General features: G+C 37.6%; 1 protein-coding gene across 7 annotated transcripts in view; it reads right to left on the reverse strand.

Moving 5' to 3' along the window:
- Window positions 1–19,654, reverse strand: part of LOC132028661 (cAMP-specific 3',5'-cyclic phosphodiesterase 4D-like) — a 907,530-nt gene that overhangs the window by 478,200 nt on the left and 409,676 nt on the right. The window contains exon 6 of one of the 7 annotated variants that reach the window (XR_009407493.1): window positions 5,032–5,491. The exons of the other annotated variants lie outside the window; for them this stretch is intronic. The gene's annotated coding sequence lies outside the window, so the exon portion shown is untranslated. Of the gene's footprint in view, window positions 1–5,031; window positions 5,492–19,654 lie in introns of those variants that run through there. 7 annotated transcript variants of the gene reach the window in all.

Below are 19,654 nucleotides of genomic sequence, written 5' to 3' on the forward strand. Positions count from 1 at the left end.
TAGGAACATGCCATTCAAAATCCTTTAAGATGCTGTCTCCTGAACAAGTTGCATAGGAAATCAAGCCCCTTTATTTTTTCTCCATCCTCTTTTCTTAGATTGAGTCAATGGATAATTCATCACCTTTCTTCAACGGGCTATTTCCAATGCCTTCAATTATATTGGCATTTCTTAACCTAATATAAATGTCATGCCTCATCAGGGTCACATAATGAAATGTGATGTGCTCTATTTGCCAGAGTTTTCAAGGGCATTTGGAGACTGCTGCTCTGTACACCGAATGCATCATTCTGCACTGACTTAACTAAAAAAAGAGCAGGAACTGCAGGTAATTCTTACCCTCTAGGCAAAATCCCTGCCTTAATGTAGGATGGAAAACCAAACACACTAGTGAATCAATCCTAATAAATACACATCTTGCATTGTAACTTCTGGGCTTTTTTGGTTTCCGTTTTCCTCAACTCAGAAAGATCCAGAGAAGCAGGCTTTGAGTAAAAGCTTCTTTCTCCCAAGAAGTTCTTTATTCTACTATTAAGAAATTGGGTAAGTTAGATAGAATCTATGTTTAATCATGACTTCTTAATAACTAGGCTATTGCAAATATGTGTGTGTAGGACCTAGTCTTTTTTTCATGTATGTAATTTATGTTTTCCATGAACTTTTTATGTTGTATCTAACAGTGCTTACGTATGTGAGGAGATTGCACTACCCTAAAATTTTTTCAATACTTTAAAACATGTCATATGCCCCTGCCCACAGCATATTCTGGCATAATGGTTCTTCTTAGTTTGTGGAGATGTTTTTGAGCCATCTCCTGATAGCATAGTAGAATTTTTACAACCAACTCAGTTCACTGAAACAATGTAGACAGCTGACCTAGGAAAACAGAAGTGAAATATTCAATTTGAGGTCTAGAATCACTTAATTCAGCTAACCATATAATTATTAACTCTTTGTCTCATTCTGTACTGTGTGACTCCTTCTTAATGCATAAAAGCACCTCAGGAGAAGGAACAATAAAATCTAAGGTGACACAACACTTTTTCTCATTTACACTCTTACTAGGTGAGTCATCTCTTTCGTAATCATTACTCTGCCTTGGTCTACATTATTTAAGTTCCTTCTTTTAAACTAACCTCATCTGCTTCCATCTATGCTGATCTGCATTGTTTTCTTCTGAGACACAGTGAAAAGATAATTTGTTGTGCTTTTATCTACTCGTGTGTTCTTTCTCTCATCCAGCAGGGAGCTCAGTACTCAATACAGTGTTTTACTGTCACAGGATTACATTGTCATCCATCACCATCTGTAATTTTTCCAGAGAAACCACTCTGCTTTTCTGTAATTTCTGACACTTTTGCAACGATCATAGACAATAACGAAATAAAAAAGGAAAAAGCAATTTCATAAAGAAGAGCAATAAATGGTGAACATTCTCTGCTCTCTTTTGACACAAATTCAGTCCCCTGATGTCTGATGTATTGACCCATATATGCCCACATTTCACTTATTCATGTTCCCCAAGTCTCTTGTCTCTGGAAAACCCCCAAAACTTGCTAAGGTGTCTTGCATGCTCTCCTGTGGAGCCCTGCTGCTTGCCTCTGCATTGAGGTATGATGAGTGTTCTTTGAAGTGAATCTGGTGCTCACTTCAGCAGCACATGTACTAAAATTGTAAGGATACAGAGAAGACGACAGGCAAATCCATGAAGCATTCCATATTAAAAAGGAAAAAAGAATAAAGTGAATCTATGTGGCAGACAAGGACAGCAGGAAAACAGATGGATGGGCCCAATTATAGGTCTCTTCACCTGGCTTTGCAAATATAAATTTGGACTGAAAGAGACCAGAAAGAAAGCTCTGTCTATTTTCTTGAACATCAGGAAAGAAGACACACTGGAGCTCTCCTCTATTGTTCTTATCAATTGTTCCATGTCTCAAAAAAATAAATGAACTATTATTATTTGTGTAAATACAAGAATATATCTAAAATTTAGAAAATCTAATTGAGCTTGAGAAGAAAAACTACATTAGAATACCAACGTGTCTTGATGGAAGGAACTTAAATTTACAACATTTGGAGAATTTCAGTACCTCATTGCTAATTTAATTTACCAGCATGGTTTTCTCAACCTTTTGCTTCTAAAAATGCCATCATTGGTTTTGGTAAATGCAAGATCATTTTGATGACTTCAGAGTACCCCTGAAGCAGATTCCTCTTTCTTTTTCAAAGCAATCACATAACAAGTTAGCAAGCCACATTCCAGATATAGTCCTGGGTGTATACTGCATTATTCCCTTTGATTCTCAAAAGTTCTGCAAGGTTGGGCACCTGGGTGGTTCAGTGGGTTAAAGCCTCTGCCTTCAGCTCAGGTCATGGTCTCAGGGTCCTGGGACCGGGGCCCCATTGGGTTCTCTGCTCAGCAGGGAGCCTACTTCCCTGTCTCTCTCTTCGTGCCTCTCTGACTACTTGTGATTTCTCTGTCAAATAAATAAATAAATCTTTTAAAAAAATGTTCTGCAAGGTTAAGTAGTATTCATTTTCTGCATTTGCTGAAGAATGAAATTCAGTGTTATAGAGGTTACATAGCTCACCATGTCCTGGCAGGTAGTAAATAATACAGCTAGTATTCAGAATCAGGCTGACTGGCCTGAAATTTTATTTGGGGTCTTCATTCTACAACTCCGGGGTGTATCAGTAGGCTTAATCCTAATTGCAGAGGCTTCCCCAGGCAGTAGACAGCTATAGCAGAGAGCTGGTTATAGGCAGGATTTGATAAAGGACACTTTCTTTCTTTCTTTCTTTGTAATATTTTATTTACTTATTCGACAGAGAGAGACACAGTGAGAGAGGGAACACAGGCAGGGAGAGTGGGAGAGGGAGAAGCAGACTTCCCGCTGAGCAGGGAGCCTTTTGTGGGACTAGATCCCAGACCCCAGGATCATGATCTGAGCCAAAGGCAAACGCTTAATGACTGAGCCACCCCGGCACCCTGATAAAGGGCATTTTCAATATTCAGTGTTTGTGGGTCCTGCTCCTAGACTCGCAGGGAAGCTACACTTGAATATTTACCATGATCAGAATGACTTAACCAAACTTCAAAGTATGGGCTCTGTTTCTGCCCTGTGCATACAGTGTACATCTGCTTTGTTAGCAAGTAACCTAAAAGGAACATTTCAAACTACAGAGTAAGTTCCATTCCCATAACTCCAAAGCTTCCAAACGTGCACATAGTAAAAGCGTAAGATAAAGTTTGTAATTTTCTGAGATGTCCTTTATCATGATGATTTGTAATTCCTGATGTAATGAAAACCATACGTAACCCCGTGTTAAACATTCCTTCTCTGGAGCACTTTCTTCTTCCTGAAGATGTGTATCTACTGGGCAGCTATGCTAACTGGGGCTCCAGTACAACTTTCTTCTTCTCCTTTTTTTTTTTTTTTCAGAAATTCTAAAAGGTATGTTCACTTCACTTCAGCAGGTTTTTGAGGCAGGTTAGGGAATATTCCAGGATAAAGTTTAAGTAGTCCATGTCCCAGAAAAGTTATGACTTCTGCAATACAGTTATATACACAGTTGTCCTAAATGTGCCCCAAATGTAATTTGCAAATTTGCTCTTTGGTGTGGCAGCTCTATATGCCTGAGTTGATTAGCACAGACACTTCTACTTTGGAAAGTGAGCTAGGAAGGAGATTTACACATGGATTTGCAGTTGTTGTTTTGTGAGAGGAACAAGAAACAAGAGGATAGTAGATGCTATGGACTTACCTGTGTAACCCCAAATTTATAGGTTGAAACCCTATTCCCCAACAGTACCATAATTTGAGATAAGGCCTTTAGGAGTATATTAAGGTTACTTGTGCTCGTAAGGATCTGGTGCCCTTATTAGAAGAGGAAACAACATCAGAGCTCTGTCTTTTTGCCACATGAGGAGGACACAGCAGCAAGGCAGCTAACTGAAGAAACAGAAAAGAGATCTCACCAAAAACTCAACCATGCTGTCACCATGATCTCAGACTTCCAGACCCCAGAACACTGAGAACATAAATTTCATCATTTAAGCCACCCATTCTATGTGACCATGTTACAGTAGCCTGATCTGACTAATACAGTGGGGCTTTGGGGAATGTCATGGTGTCTGTCATCTTTCCTCCTAAAAAACATTGTATATTCCTGCACACAATATAGTCACAAATGATGAGTTGGTTTTAGCCCAGATGAAGAAAGGGGTTCTAGTCTGATGAAGTAACTATATTCATTAAAAACAAAAGACAACTCAGCACAAACAATTCTGCTTCAGGGTGCAGGTGACAAAATAGAGCACAGAAGTTGTTAAAGGATCAGCTCTGCCACCATCTCACACCTATGGGGATAAGAGACCACAGACACATCATCCGCAGAGAGAGGGACTGGACGCCACCAAAACATGGCCCTGCCTGAAAGGATGGCCATCCCCCTGTGATGAGGAATGACAAAGAGCACAACTGTTTCCAGGACGTGTAAAACACTGGAGACTCCCAGAAATAAAGGGAGGAGACTGGAACAGGAAGAGAAAGAGGGGCAACAGGAGAGACCCAGGTGCTACAGTCACACAAAGAGGGAAGTAGGGCAATGCATACTACAGTTAGGATAGACAACACTGTTAATGGGACCTCATTTGTATTTATTGGTTTTGAGGGATTATGTGACATTCATATTCAAGCAGTGACATTTTACAACATACATTAATGTTTGCTCTTCATAACATGTTTAGCACAACAGAATTTTTAAAGTTCTGTCTGAAATATAGTAATATAGTAGAGTAGCATTCTTTTTCCTTCATTCTGTTTTTACAGAAAAAGCTGTTTTATTATCCACGTCAGACGCTTCTGCCTGATATTTTCAGGTAAAGCTCTGACATGCAACTTAAAAAGCCCACATTCTTATTTTAACTTCCATAAATGTTTAGGTTTGTCAGATATTGCTATGTATATATATATATATATATGTATATATATATATACATATACATATATATATGTAAAATGATTTTCCCAGGAATAAAAAACCGCCAGGAAAACATGCTAAGTGACATGATGCTCACAAGGCTGATACCTCTGAGAAAAGGCCTAGAAAGAATCTGACAAATTACTGTCAGGTAGCCCATTTAAGAAACACTCACTAAAAACAGTATCAAATTGCTTGACACCGCTGGAGTCCATTTTTAAAGTAAGTGATTCAAGCTTTCAGGTCATTTCATATGCATATCCACGCTTTTGCTGAAATTTATTCATCACCACTGAACATTTTAGATAAGAGACCCGAGTAGGACAAGACAATAGTCTCAGTGGTCTATGATACAGCAGCACCTGCAGGGCCCAGGGGAAGAGAACTTCCATTGCCAGAGCAGATCTAGGTATGGGAGCATGGGAAAACACTGTGCTTGGAGAAATGATGTGACTCAAGCTACTGGAAGCTGAGAATGGCTCAGGACCACTAGAAGAGACATTGGCTGTAAAAAAAAAAAAAAAAAAAAAGTTGAGAATGATAAACATGCCATCAGTCTTCTTCACCTAAGTGCCCCTTTCTTCTGCACACACTTGGCAACCTACCCTAAGGGTTTCCCCTGCTTTGCTGTGCAGTACACATTCTTGGGACACTGAGCACTAGCCTGGGCTGGGATTCAGATTCTCATTTACTGCAGGGCCACACTGATGGGCACAGTGACGTGAGACCCTGTCTTCGGTAAGGACATCAGAAGCTGGAGAGCACACACCTGCTTCTTTTTGGGGGAGTGAGAAGTAAGGCTCCACTCTGTGTGCAGGCTCTTTTCTTCTCCCCAAACTTCCCTTTGTTAGCTTTCAGAGACAACCAATCCTACCACAGGTCAATGTGGCAACGTAAATGACCTGTATCCTAGAGGTGATGCAAAGCCCCACCTTCCCAGTCCTTCCCAAGCTGCCCTGTCATATCATTACCTGTGTTATCTATGCAGGTATGTCCCTGCTGAATAATCTTTCCAACACAGTGTTGGAATACAGTGTACTGGCTTGCTTGCGGCCAAGCTCAGCAACTCCTCTGCCCCAGCTATTTGCTTTTAAGGAAAGACGGTTAAACTTGTGAGGACTCCCCCATTCTCTGGGGTGCAGGCTACTAGGCCTTAGCGGAAGAAGAGACAGAGGGCCCTTCTCAGCTCACCTAGCACTAAGACACTATGCTCTGTCTCTGCTCCCCAGCCATCTTTTTCTATCACCCTTTCACCTCCAAGTGTTCATTCCTCAATTTTAAAAGATTTTCAGTTTGATTTTCTTTTTTTACTTCTGTTAGTTCTAAATTCCTTTTTCTTAATCTTCAATTTTCTTTGCGTGTTTATTTTCATGACATAAGCCTACTCTTTTAATACTTTATCTGCTTTAAATTTATCTCTAACCTTTGGCCTCATTTCTCTCTAAATTTTTATCCATTGTTTTAAATCTAATATATTTCATCCTACCATGAATTTTATCTATTTGGTTGTCTTTGTATTAAGATTTTAGTTCTTTTTTCCCCCTTCCTTTCTGTTTGTAAATTGCTTTCAACTTAAAAAGAAAAATTCCTTCCCCTTCTAACCTACTCTTCTCTATCTCTTATTTCTAAATGGGTTATGTTCTTCTCTTGTTTTCTTCTCTTTCTCCAATATGCTTATTCACTCTGACCAGGAAAGTCAAGTCCTTTCTCCCCAATCTTTACCAGTACACAGCCCTCCAGATATCTATACTCCACTTTTAACATCCCTTCAACATTCTAATCCCCAGAAATTCAAAAGAACACAGGTTAATCATTTTCATCAGAGCTATAATTCTCTAGATTATTGTTGCCTGCTAACACTTAATGCTCTCTAATTCATGTTTCCAATTTCTATGTATTTTTAGCATACCTGACATTTGAATTTGGCTTAACTGTGACTATAGTTGGCCACAGTCTACATAAGGATATTTAGAATAGGAAGTCAAACCTGGGAAGAAACCCTCAAGGCCAGTAACTGTCAAACTTCAGCTTTATATTATCTAAAATATTTTTAATAAACTATTTATTCCCTCATATATTTTCAAGTCAAATTTATTTTTTCATCATAAGTTTAAAGATTTGCAAAATAAATAGATAAATAGTTACAAGGAATGTGTTATCCCATTGTAAAATTCACCTTTTAAAATAAAACTATTAAATAATTTTCTGAAACTGAATCCAATGAAATCAAAATGTCATGGCAATTTGGTCTCCATTATCCATTAAAATAATTTATGGAAAAAGCCTTCATTAACTACCAGAAATTTAATATTTACTTAGAAATCATTATCTAACTAATAATGCATTTTAAATTTCAATGCATTTTATCACCCTACCAAATGTCTATACAACAAAAAAGCATATAAATGGATATTTAATTTTTTAAACTGTATTTGACCATAATGCCTTGAGTATTAAAATTTCTCTCCTGAGTAGAGCTATCATTATAATCACATACTTTAGTACATAATTATTCAAAACATTTTATAAGTTTTAATAACTGCTTAATGTAAAACTAAAGTTACATTGGAAATTCATCTTTTAATGAGACAAATGGTCTTGAATTTCTCAATCTGCTCATTTATTTGAGGGTGAACATATTTCACTGTTAGAACAAATTATATTCCTATATTTAAGTTTTATAATAAGTGCTACAACTAAATAGGTATGTGGGAATGGGGAAAGTTTCATTATGGTAATATTATTAGATCCCTTACAATCCAGACACATGGCAAAAACAACAACAACAACAACAACAACAAAAACCCTAAAACTGAGGATGTGATATCAAACATCAGTCTCTAATGTCTATCAGCTGTAGACTTAAAATAAGCCCTCCTTCAATTTTGTTAAAAGAACAGATATGTACTTTTTTTTGCACAAGAAGATGTTACTCAATCTTTAGAGTAATTTACTTTTTTAATACCAGTACCAAGATAGTATTTCAAATTGTCTTTTTGATTTCTATTGGAACTGTGTTAGATATTTTTCATAGCAATGCACCATAGTGAAATCTGCGGTGGGAAAGAGGTGAATGTCTCTTCGTCAAGTGGGAGAGGGACAATTATGAAAAGGGAAATTGGAAAAGAGAACTTGTAACTCCATCTGGATTGGTTCTCAGGCAGATCTGTTTCAGAAAAGGGAACACATATTGAGAGTTTGAAATGGTGTTCTTGAAAGTACGTGCAACTAGGTAACCTTTGCAATGCCTTCCCATACTCTAGAACTCACAGACCCAGTTTGAAGACCACAGCTCCATGTAATGTCCATGGTCTGACTTTAGTAGGGCACTATGAAGTGCTGAATCATTTCAAAGAAGTGAATGGGAGAAGGTATTATATCATGTTCCCCAGCAGACTTCAGGCATACTTCTACATCAGGTGGAGTTTAGTAGCTATTGAAATATATCGGGTCACCTGCCTTCTTGACAGGATCATAGGTTCTTGAGTTCTGAATTAGGCAGGACTGTTTAAGTCTACCTCAATGGCCTTGGGCTGCTTTGAAAATTTTCTTGGTGCACAGGGAAGAGACTAAAACTTTATTCTTTATTTCTTTATTCCTATGAAGCATGAGAGTCTGAGAAGGGTAACTTCACCAATGTCACAGGCACTACTTCACATCCTTTTCTTCCTTCTTCACGTGAAGGGAGGGTTCTTTCCACTCACCTGCCTGCCACCCTCTAGTCTAGCAGAACCTACTACAACATTACACAAAATAATTTTACCTCTCAGTTCTGCCTCTGAAAGAGACCTTTCCCTCTGCTTCCCTTTATATAGCACCCAACACACTTTTCCTCTTTGTTCTGAAGATGGCTATGAAGTCCAATGCCAATGCAGAGGTGATCTGTATTACTACTAGACTTAACTTAGGAATTGGTCAGAATATGATGTGCATCACTTGTGCTCACAACGCACTGGTTAGCTCTAGCATCATGTCCCTAGACATGGATGCAATGGAGCCAACGGAGCCAGTAGCTTCTGTCTGGCCAGCAGGAGAACACAACATACTTGATGAACAGCACCAGGAGTTCCACGAAGCTCTCTCTTTCTTCATTTAATGCCATGTTCTCTCCCACTCATATAACCCATACTGGCCTTCCTTCAGCTACTTAGTGGAACTTTGAGCACATTTTCTCTACTTAGCTCTTCCTTCTCCCACAATTCCTAACACCTTCTCATTCTTCAGGACATTGCTAACATATTTCCTTCCAAAAGAAGTTTGTTACAATATCTCCCTTCTCTCCGTTAGAGGAGATGATGAAGAGAAGGGAGATATTGTAACACTTCTACTACTTTTCCAAGCTCTCTGATCTTTTTTTTTCTTTTTCTTTCTTTTCTCTTTTTTTTTTCAGTTCTCCTGGAATTATATGGATCTCTATGGTTATTTGTTCACCTAATTAGTTCATATCACTCTCCTCCATTTAAGGAGCTGTATGTCAGGTCCATCTTGCTCACTGCAATGAACATAGCTGATGCCTGCCATACAGATGTATAATAAATACTTGTTGAATATGTGAATTAACCCAGGACCTCTTAGGGATTCATCTCAAGAACCTTTAAAAAGAAATTTCTCCCTCACCTCACACCAAATAAATTGCATAATTCTGGACAGCAAATACAGGATTAGGGCTGCATTTGGTAAGATACATTGAGTAGCCAAAAAACAAAAAACAAAAAAATGAAAAAAAAAAAAAAAAACAAGGTGGGTAAGACGACTAGGCTAAAGTAGAAACATACAAAAGGGAAAAGTAGAAGCCAATCATGAGTTTAATAATGTGAAACTATGAAATTTCATATTCTTTTTAATTTAAATTCAATTAGCAAACATATAGTACATCATTAATTTCAGATGATTTCAGTGATTCATCAGTCTTCTATAACACCTTGTGCTCATATCACATGCCCTCTGTAATCCCCATCACCCAGTTACCCCATCTCCCTGCCCTTCCCTTCAGCAACCCTCAGTTTATTTCTTATAGTTAAGCATTTCTCACGGGTTTTCCCCCTTCTCTGATGACTTCCCATTCAGTTTTCCCTCCATCCCCTATGATCCTCTGCACTATTTCTTGTATTCCACATATGAGTAAAACTATACAATAATTGTCTTTCTCTGATTGACATATTTCACTCATCATAATCCTCTCCAGTTCCATCCATGCCAATGTAAATGGTAAGTATCCAGCCTTTCTGATGGCAGAATAATATTCCATTGTGTGTGTGTGTATATATATGTATATATATATATACACCACACCTTCTTTATCCACTCATCTATTGATGGACATCTTGGCTCTTTCCAAAGTTTGGCTACTATAGACATTGCTGCTATAAACATTGGGGCACAGGTGCCCCTTAGGATCAATATGATTGTATCTTTGGGGTAAATACGCAGTGGTGCAATTCCTAGGTCATAGGATAGCTCCATTTTTAACTTCTTGAGGAACATCCATGCTGTTTTCCAAACTGGCTGTACCAACTTGCATTCCCACCAACAGTGTAAGAGGGCTCCCCTTTCTCCACATCCTCACCAACAATTATTGTTTCCTGACTTATTAATTTAGTCATATTCTTTTAAAACAAAATCAGTACAATACATTTATATAGGAATACCTGAGTGTGGTCATCAGATATAATAATCATTATTCATTAATAATCATAATTCATTCCTAGATATTCATAACCAGATGTAATACCTGAGAACCTTTCTTAAATTATCAAAATAGAATCATTGGCCCCATTAAGTATAGTACTTCCTTACTTACTGCCTAAGGCTCAGGAATACTTTTTACTACTGTATAGCTTTTCCTAAAAAATTTCAAGATCAATAATGCCTATGTAGAACTGTTTACGGAAGTGCCTCTAGAATTGTTTAAGTTTTGGTCTTAATAATGGGCTTGTTCCTTGACAATTGTTTATCCTTCATAACTCTAAGGGCATAGTCTAGCCTGGATAGGGTCTAAGTTTAGACTTTACCATTTGTAAAAGAGACAGGTCTGACTCCACTTGGTTTTTAACTTCTGGCTTATTAGACATTCCCTCTAAAATTTAGGCTACTTTTCCTCATTATAAATTGCAAACTGAAACTCTTCCAGTTACTGTGCTATAAAAGCAGACAAGCTTTAGGCCCAATTATCTTTGATATGGAGCACTGTTTCATACCTTACCACTTTGTGGAAAAATTCGTAAGGACTAATACAAGAATACTTATAATTTTGACCTGTGAGATCATGTGAACCAGAATTGGTAATGAGCTAAGCTAAATGAAAACAAAGTAAACCCCTCATTTGATTATTAATATGACTGTAGAAGTCAGCATAAAAATGGTGTTGTAAGCGTCAGAGAGAAATCTTCAGTAAGAAACCATAGGCATGTGCTATATAAGTTCTCACTCTTTTTTGAATTGTAATTTAGTTATTTTTTTAAAGATTTTATTTATTTGTCAGGGTGAGAGAGAGCAGAGCAGGGGGAGCAGCAGGCAGAGGGAGAAGCAGGCTCCCCGCTGAGCAGGGAGCCCAATGCAGAGCTCAATCCCTGAACTCTGAGATCATGACCTGAGCTGAAGGCAGACGCTTAACCAACTGAGCCATCCAGGCATCCTGTAATTTAGTTATTTAACACTTCTCTTATATAAAGTTCTTATGTAAGTATTATTCTTCCCTATTGATGGAAATTATAAACACAACTTTTTACGACAGTGATTTTTGAAACTTCATCTGTGTGTATGTATGTGTGTGTAGGTGTAGAACATGGGCCCATTTGAAAAGCTGGTAAAAGTAACTGGCCTCCCAGAAAAATAAATTATGCATATGTCATTTACCCATCAAAATTTGCATACAATTTTAAAAGGTTCAACGACCCATTTGAAATACGTGTTGGAAAACCAAAATAAAACAAAATCAATGAGAAAACAAGCTACAGAGTAAATATTTTAAAAGCACATCATCTTTGGTCCATGTCTTAAACAATTCTCTTAAAGTCTGTTACTCAGAGTAATTGTCTTATGTAACTGTTAATCCTATACGCATACAAGTAACCCAGGTTGGAAGTTCAGCAATTACATATGATTGTAAAAATATGAGGACAGTATGTGTGTTGGTTAGTAAGTAGTTACCGGTCTGGACTTCTCTGAATCCCCAATGATTAACCTGTTCCAATCCCCAAAATACCTAGGATTCTGCCACAATAAATACCTAGGATCCAGCAATCAGGAAAATAAAGCTTGAGTTAGAGCAGAGGCTTCTAGGGCACAGTCCCAACATGAATATCAACACCAATTCTGACTGTTTAGTTCCATGCCTGACATAGGTTTCATGAAATACTATTAAACAACCCCTCAGTTTATTCATTTAGTTTTTCCTAAAAGCAATAATCTACCTGGAAGTACAAAAAGGACAGTATGGACTTTATTTAGCCCATGGAAATTCTAAGTATAACGAAGCTGTTACTTTGCCCTAACTTTTAAGGAGTAGGAGTCTGAAAATACTACTTAAAGATCAATTTCCCACTGGAAAAGCAAGAAATGAGAGGAGAAAAGAGTTTGGCAAGAGCAGGTTGGGGTAGGTTGGAGGAGCAAAAGTTTTAGGATGTGTAGACAGGTATTTGTGATTGGTTAGCTTCCTGTCCTTTGAGAAACCATCACACCCTCATTTTACACGAGTCTGGCAGGGTTCTTTTTCTAATTCCCAGGAATAACCAGTTGTATTATCTAATTTTTCTATTCATAGTTATCTGTCCAGAGAATAAACATATGATCAAGCCAATGAGCTAAGTAGAATCCTTCCCTATACAGATGTATAGATAATGGGAGAAAGAAGCTCTTATCAATGGAAGTTGTGCCACCGTCTTCCTTTTCAGGTGGAGACAGCCTGTGTATGAGTGAAACCAAGAAGAGGTAGGAGACTGACAGAGAAAAAAAGCTCCACAAATGATGAGGTAATGAGGTTAAGTCTCTACAGTTATTTCTTTTCTTTTCTTTTCTTTCTTTTTTTTTTTTCAAGTAGGCCCCCCACACCCAGTGAGCCTCTAATGTAGGGATCAAACTCAGGACCATGAGACTGAGACTTGAGCATATATCCAGAGTCACACACTCAACTGAATGAAGCACCCAGCCACCCCTCTACAGTTATTCTTTTTAGTTATAAGTCTTCAAATACCATTCCAGCTATGATAACTCATACCTTGTCATCATTATTTGTACTATTCAAATAGCTTCACCTACCTTGAGTTGTATTTCTGTCACTTACAACCAAAGAGTTCTGATTAATTTAGAGGACTATGTTAGAGGCCACATCGAGGTTAAAAAAGGGATCTGAAAATAATGAATTATTCTAACAAGAAACGAAATTCTAAATAGAAGGGAGAAATTGCCAATATTAACACAGGAGACTTGATAGATGAGATCATTTTTAAAAGCACATGTTCTGATCATTTTTTAATTGCTTAGCAATAAGAGGGCATGAGAGCCACCTATTATACTCATGGAAAATATTCTGCAGTTTAGAAATGCCACTTTTATTCTGGTAGCAAACACACACACACACACACACACACACACACACACATACACACACACACACATTTACATGCTGACTAGCTAAATGTCAACTAGAATAAGCACATACTTGTGACAATATATGTTAAGAAAACCTTAAATACTTCAGGTAAAACAATAGAGAGACTGAAGTGGAATTTTCACATACCTTTTCTGATAACATAGCATATGTGGAAGCTTTATTTTTGAAAGAAGATGTAGGCTTTCTGGTATAAAATCAAATGATTTTTATAATCATTGCTTTGAATATTAACTGATTTGTTACTCCATCTCCAAAGAGCTTTAGAAACAAAAGAACTGTTCAATATAATGACTCTTTAGCCTATAAATTTTTTCACATTCAAGAATCAGTACTCTAGCCTTTCTAATAACTAAATGAGACCATGAGTATATTTTATGAACTAGTGCATAATTATTCCTATTCAGTAAAGAGGGTTATTAAGCTTCATAGCACTTACTGAAAGCTTTAACCATGAGAGGAATTTTCCATAAGAGTAGAAAACTTGTCACAACAATCTGAAAAAGTAGATCATAAGGTAGGATAAGGATACCTGACTATAAAGTGAATGAGTTGCAGTGATTCCATCTGCTGCATAAGGCAGACATATGACTAAGGAGCTCACAGAAGGTACTAGGAACAGAGTTAGGACCTTTATGCCACAAAACAGCCTTAAATAACGTCAGCAGAAACACCACAAAAATCTCACTCATTCTGCAGGGAAGTCCCTTTAACTCTTCCAGTGAGTGTTAAAAGTGAATCACCAATCTCCTATCATTGCCAGCTTAACTAAGGCTGTATTTATCATGTGAATAGGCTCTAAGTCCATTACAAGCCCTGGAGCAAGATCCATGGATCTGGGCCACAAGTGACTAGGACTACCATAAACAACCAAGTCTGCACCGGGAGAATAATAACCAGTTTTGCCACTGTACCAGCGTGAGCCAGACCATCTCCCTCATGGAAGGCAACCTGCTGGTTTCAAGCATTTCATCAGGACTGATGCCACACCAAAACTTTGAGAATCAAACCTCAAACCAACAGATCACAAGTGTTTAAATATCAGGTAGATCTAATGAGTTTAGGAGAAGACAATACTGGGCTAAGTGTATAAGTCACATAATATAAAAAAGCATAATGGTGAAGAATGTGTAAGATCACCCTGGAGAAGCCTTGGAATGACACTGTGATCAAATGAAAGGAGGTACTCATCACAGATCCTGTCCCTTCCCAGATCCTGATATGATTTAGGTTCTACTGATGATCCTCTAAGAAGAATCAATGGGTTCTCTCAATTCTGTAATATCTAGATATGGTTGTCACAGTCCCCATTCTCTTTTTAAATATAAGGGTTTTCTCCTTATATTTAGGAGAGTGGCCAAAGACTTTTCCCTTATTTTTTGCCTCAGATTCTGTGGAGGGGAGGGGGCTCTCCCCTGAGAAATATCCCAGTTTTTACATCATCGGGAGGGAGCAAGAGGGATACTTATTCAAGTACCTTCATGCCTAGGTAGAAGTCTTGGTTTCAAAGATGAAAGTGAGAGTGAAAAAAAGACAAAGTGTTGGCTGTCACCCCCGAAGTCACTCTGTCTTACACCACTCATCCTTTGGGACTTTACAGCAAGGAGAACAGGAAGTTAAATTGTAGGTGCAACTCTATCAGCCTGTGCCATATCCTCTCTAAAATGATCCAACAATGAAAAGAACTCTAATTTCAAAGAATTAAAAAACAATTCTTCAGTAAGATTAGGGTGACCTCTATTTGGGCAAATGATTTAAGATTTGAAAACTTTTTGCAAGGAACTTTTAGTGATACAAATTGCATATGTAGTTCTATAGATATAAATATATAAATGGAATTATAAAAATATTTATACAAGTTTTCCAAAAGCTAATATGTAATGGTTATCTCTGGATGGTAATTACGCATGATTTTAATATTCATCTCTATAATTCTGGGAGATTTTTTTCCCCTAACTTTTTCTCACTGAGTACATGCTAAAATTACAATCAGGAAAAGTAGTATTTTTTAATTAAAAAGACAAATAGTAAATGAACATCTTAAAATATGATATCATTGGGGCACCTGGGTGGCTCAGTGGGTTAAGCCTCTGCCTTTGGCTCAGGTCATGATCTCAGGGTCCTGGGTTCAAGCCCTGCATTGGGCTCTCTGCTCAGCGGGGAGCATGCTTCTCCCTCTCTCTCTGCCTGCCTCTTTGTCTACTTGTGATTTCTCTCTCTGCCAAATAAATAAATTAAAAAAAAACTTTAAAATATGATATCATTGACTATATAAATATCATTAACTTTACAGTCAATGAGATAAAGATTTGAATCCCAGCTCTGTCACATACTAACTGTATGACTTTAACAATGCTGAGTTTTCATATATCATGAGTCTCAAAGAACACATTACTGTATCTCAGGGAATGATCTGTCAGTGGTGAAGAGTGAATAATTAAAAGGAGTCCTGATGGGGCATTTTATGAAACCTGAAAAATAAAGTTTCAGATTAATTTGGATGTTAACAAATTGGAAAAATCCTATTTATAGTTTTCTAAATAGTATAGACCAAGAACACATTGTTTAGCATTATAGAGGGACTCCCAAGTTAAAAGGCAAAGAATGCTCACATTTAAATGGTTATTTATGGGTTGAATTGTTGTCTCTCCAAAATGCATATGTTGAAATCCTCATTTCTAGTACCTTAGAATGTGACCTTATTTGGAGATAGAGTCTTTACAGAGGCAATTAAGTTCAAATGAGGTCACTAGGGTAAGCCCTAATCAAATATGACTGGCATCCTTATAATAAAAGGGGAAAATCGAACACAGATATGCATAAAGGGAAGACAGTGTAAAGAGGTATATTAGATAGCTTTCTACAAACCAAGGAGAAAGGCCCGGAACAAATCCCTCTCTCATAGCCCTTAGAAGGAATCAGCCTAGCCAATACCCTGATTTCAAATTTCTAGTGGGAGACATACATTTCTATTGTTTAAGCTACTCAGTTTGTGGTGCTTTGTTACAGAAGCCCCAGGAAACCAATACAGTTACTTTATTTTGCTAAATACTTAAATTTTTGTATGAGCACTAGTCATTTGTCTTCACTCTCATGGAAAGCAAAATTCACGAAGGGAAATCTGACACTTATGAAAACAATTGGCATGAAGCAAGAAAAGCAAAAGCTATATAACAGAATTAAAAAAAAAAATTATTATTTAATCCAATTCTTCCAGAGGGAAACTGAATAAACTACTCATTTTCTTTCAAAAGGAGAAAACAAAACTTAAAATTTTATATTGTCATATTGTTTGCTCTAGAACTCAACCTTACTGTGCTTAAGAATAAAACTATAGGGGTGCCTGGCTGGTGCATCCAACTCCTGATTTCAGCTCAGGTCGCTATCTCAGGGGTATGAGATCAAGCCCTATATGGGGTTCTGTGCTGAGTGTGGAGCTTGCTTGAGTTATTCTCTCTCCCTCTCTCTTTGCCCTGATCCCCACCTTCTTTCTTTCTCAGATAAATAATAAATAAATAAATAAATAAATAAAATACTTTAAAAACCCCTATACAGAATGAAAAAAATAAAACACCTTTTAAATTATGGTCCTCATGCCATACATTCATTTGGATGTTACAATATAGGCACATAAAACAATCTAGAAGAAAGTTTACTTTCATAAGTCACTGAACACTAACACAGAGTTAGTGAGACCAGAAATATGCTGGTCAAGGCTGACATCCTGAAAGCTAATGACTAAGGCAATCATAATGGTTCAATGAGGAAATAACAGAATTCAGAGCCTTTATGGGATTTAATTACATGGCTTCCAGGCCATTAGTTTATAAGAAAAAATCGAGTTCTTTAATCTCATTCCCAAGTCTTTTTACCAAGTCTCTTCTTTCTTTTCTTTCTCAATTAATGCCTGAGAAAACACCATTAAAAGGTTGTTTCTTCATTTTAGTGAGGATTTTACTGTGCCTGTCAACTGGGTCTTGGACCAACGGTGTACTTCCAGGGCTTCAGAATTGTGAACTTTTATTGATATTCATTTCAACCAAAGAGGAAGTGATGTGTTTAGGTTAAAAATGATTATAAACCAGTAATGGCCTTATTCTGAAAACTAAGAGAGCCAGAGAATGGAGTTCTGAAGAGTACAGAATTTAAAATGAGAACAGAACAGAACTAGAGCTTCCTAAAGGCCATGTATTAGATGTTGCTTCATTGAATGCTGTGAATTCCTGAGATCTTTATTTACAAATGAGAAAACCAGGTTTTGGAAAGATTAAGTCTTTGGCTGAAGGACAAATAGAGAGTAAGTGAGGAACAGCACCATGAAGCCTTGTCTTTCTGATTCCAAATCCCGTTCACATCCGAAAACTACACACACAGCATACACAATGTAAGTAAAAAGAGATTGTGAACTATTTTTCTGAACTTATTCTCAATAAAATGTCAGATTATACAGAGTTCAAAGTACGGTTATATTTCTAGAGTTAATTGTCTCACCATTTGGGGTTAAGATATTTTATATTTGAGCATTTGAGATGGCACCATCAATGTGTATATAATTTAAGATTGATACTTTACTTGCTTTCAGAGATATAAAAAATTCACAATTGTCAGAACAATAAAGTGATGTTAGAGATAAGTTAGAAACAACAGTCCTATTAATGTATTGTTTTTATTTATTCAATGTATTGTGTGTGTCTGTGTATGTGTGCATGTATGTGTGTGTGTCTGTGTTATATCAGGTGCTGTGATGGGCAGGAGGAATCCAGTAATAGAGAAGACAGAAAGGGTCTCTGTTCTGAAGATTACAGAACCCTGATACCCTGATGGAAACCAGATATATACCTGTTTACATGTGTTAATGGAAATAAAAAGAGACTAAAAATTTCTTTCTTACTCAGCAGTATCAACCTCACTGGATGTGAAGTGAAATTACTAATATGAATAACACTGCTTACTTATAGGAGTAGAGGCTGTTTCTTACTTAGCTCTCAATCTATATCTAGCACCTAGTACCCAATGTCTATTACCTTTCTCACTGAACCTTTTTATCACAGGTCACGACAAGACAATGTGATTTAAGATTGACTTCCAGGTACTGCTTGCCTAGGGCCAACTCCCTTAAAACTGCCAACACATAGCTTAAACCAAACAAATAGAAGCGAGTATAATTGCTCTTTGAATAATTAATCGAAAGCTGAGTAGACCGTTAATTGCATAAGTAGGTCATGTGAGGTCTGAATTTTTTTCACGAAGGACTTCTGGTTTTTCTCACTAGAGTGGAGCACCACCTTCTTCTCCCTTGCCAGCCAATTCTTCTTCGCCTTTGACAAAGGTAGCCTGTGTGGGAAGGCAACCGGACGATCGAAACTGATATGTTGTAGAGATGCATCATGGACTCACAAAAGCCACAGGTCCCCATCCACTGCCCACCCTCAGTGTGAGAAGATCTCCAGAACAGGGAGGCAGAGGCAGGGCTAGCTTGGCAGAAGAGATGGCAGGATGGAAATGAAAACCAAGAATCTCACTCTTTCTCCTCTTAACCTTCAGCATTTTATGTCTTTAAGGAAAGGTTGTTAAGTTCCAGTTCTCTCTAAAATTAACAACAAAGAGAGTGAAAACCACTCTTTTACCCCCTCCACAAAATGCACACACACACACACATGCACACACACTACACACAAAACATTTTTAGCAAAATTAGAAGAGAAAAAAACCCACAAATACTAAATTGACTGTAAGCATGTGCTGGGCCCAATACCCCAAACCAGGCAGGCAGTGGGGGCGGGTGGTCCCGAGTGTTCCAGGCATGATGGGTGGAAAAGTGAGGGCTGCTCAGGTCCTGGTGCTAAGGCAGGAGACCATCTGGCTGAAGAGAGCACCACTGAGTCGTGGAAGGGGGAGCCCTTACACTTTGAAGTTGAGGAAGTTGCTCTAGCACCTTCCATCCTGCCTCATTGGATCCTTATCAAATTGGTGGTACAGGAAGATCAAACACACTCTAATTTAGGGTTTAATCTTAGAGAAAATGTAATAACATTCCTACCAAATCACCACTAAAAAGAA

The sequence above is a fragment of the Mustela nigripes genome, chromosome 12, assembly GCF_022355385.1.
Source record: "Mustela nigripes isolate SB6536 chromosome 12, MUSNIG.SB6536, whole genome shotgun sequence".
Classification (NCBI taxonomy): domain Eukaryota; kingdom Metazoa; phylum Chordata; class Mammalia; order Carnivora; family Mustelidae; genus Mustela; species Mustela nigripes.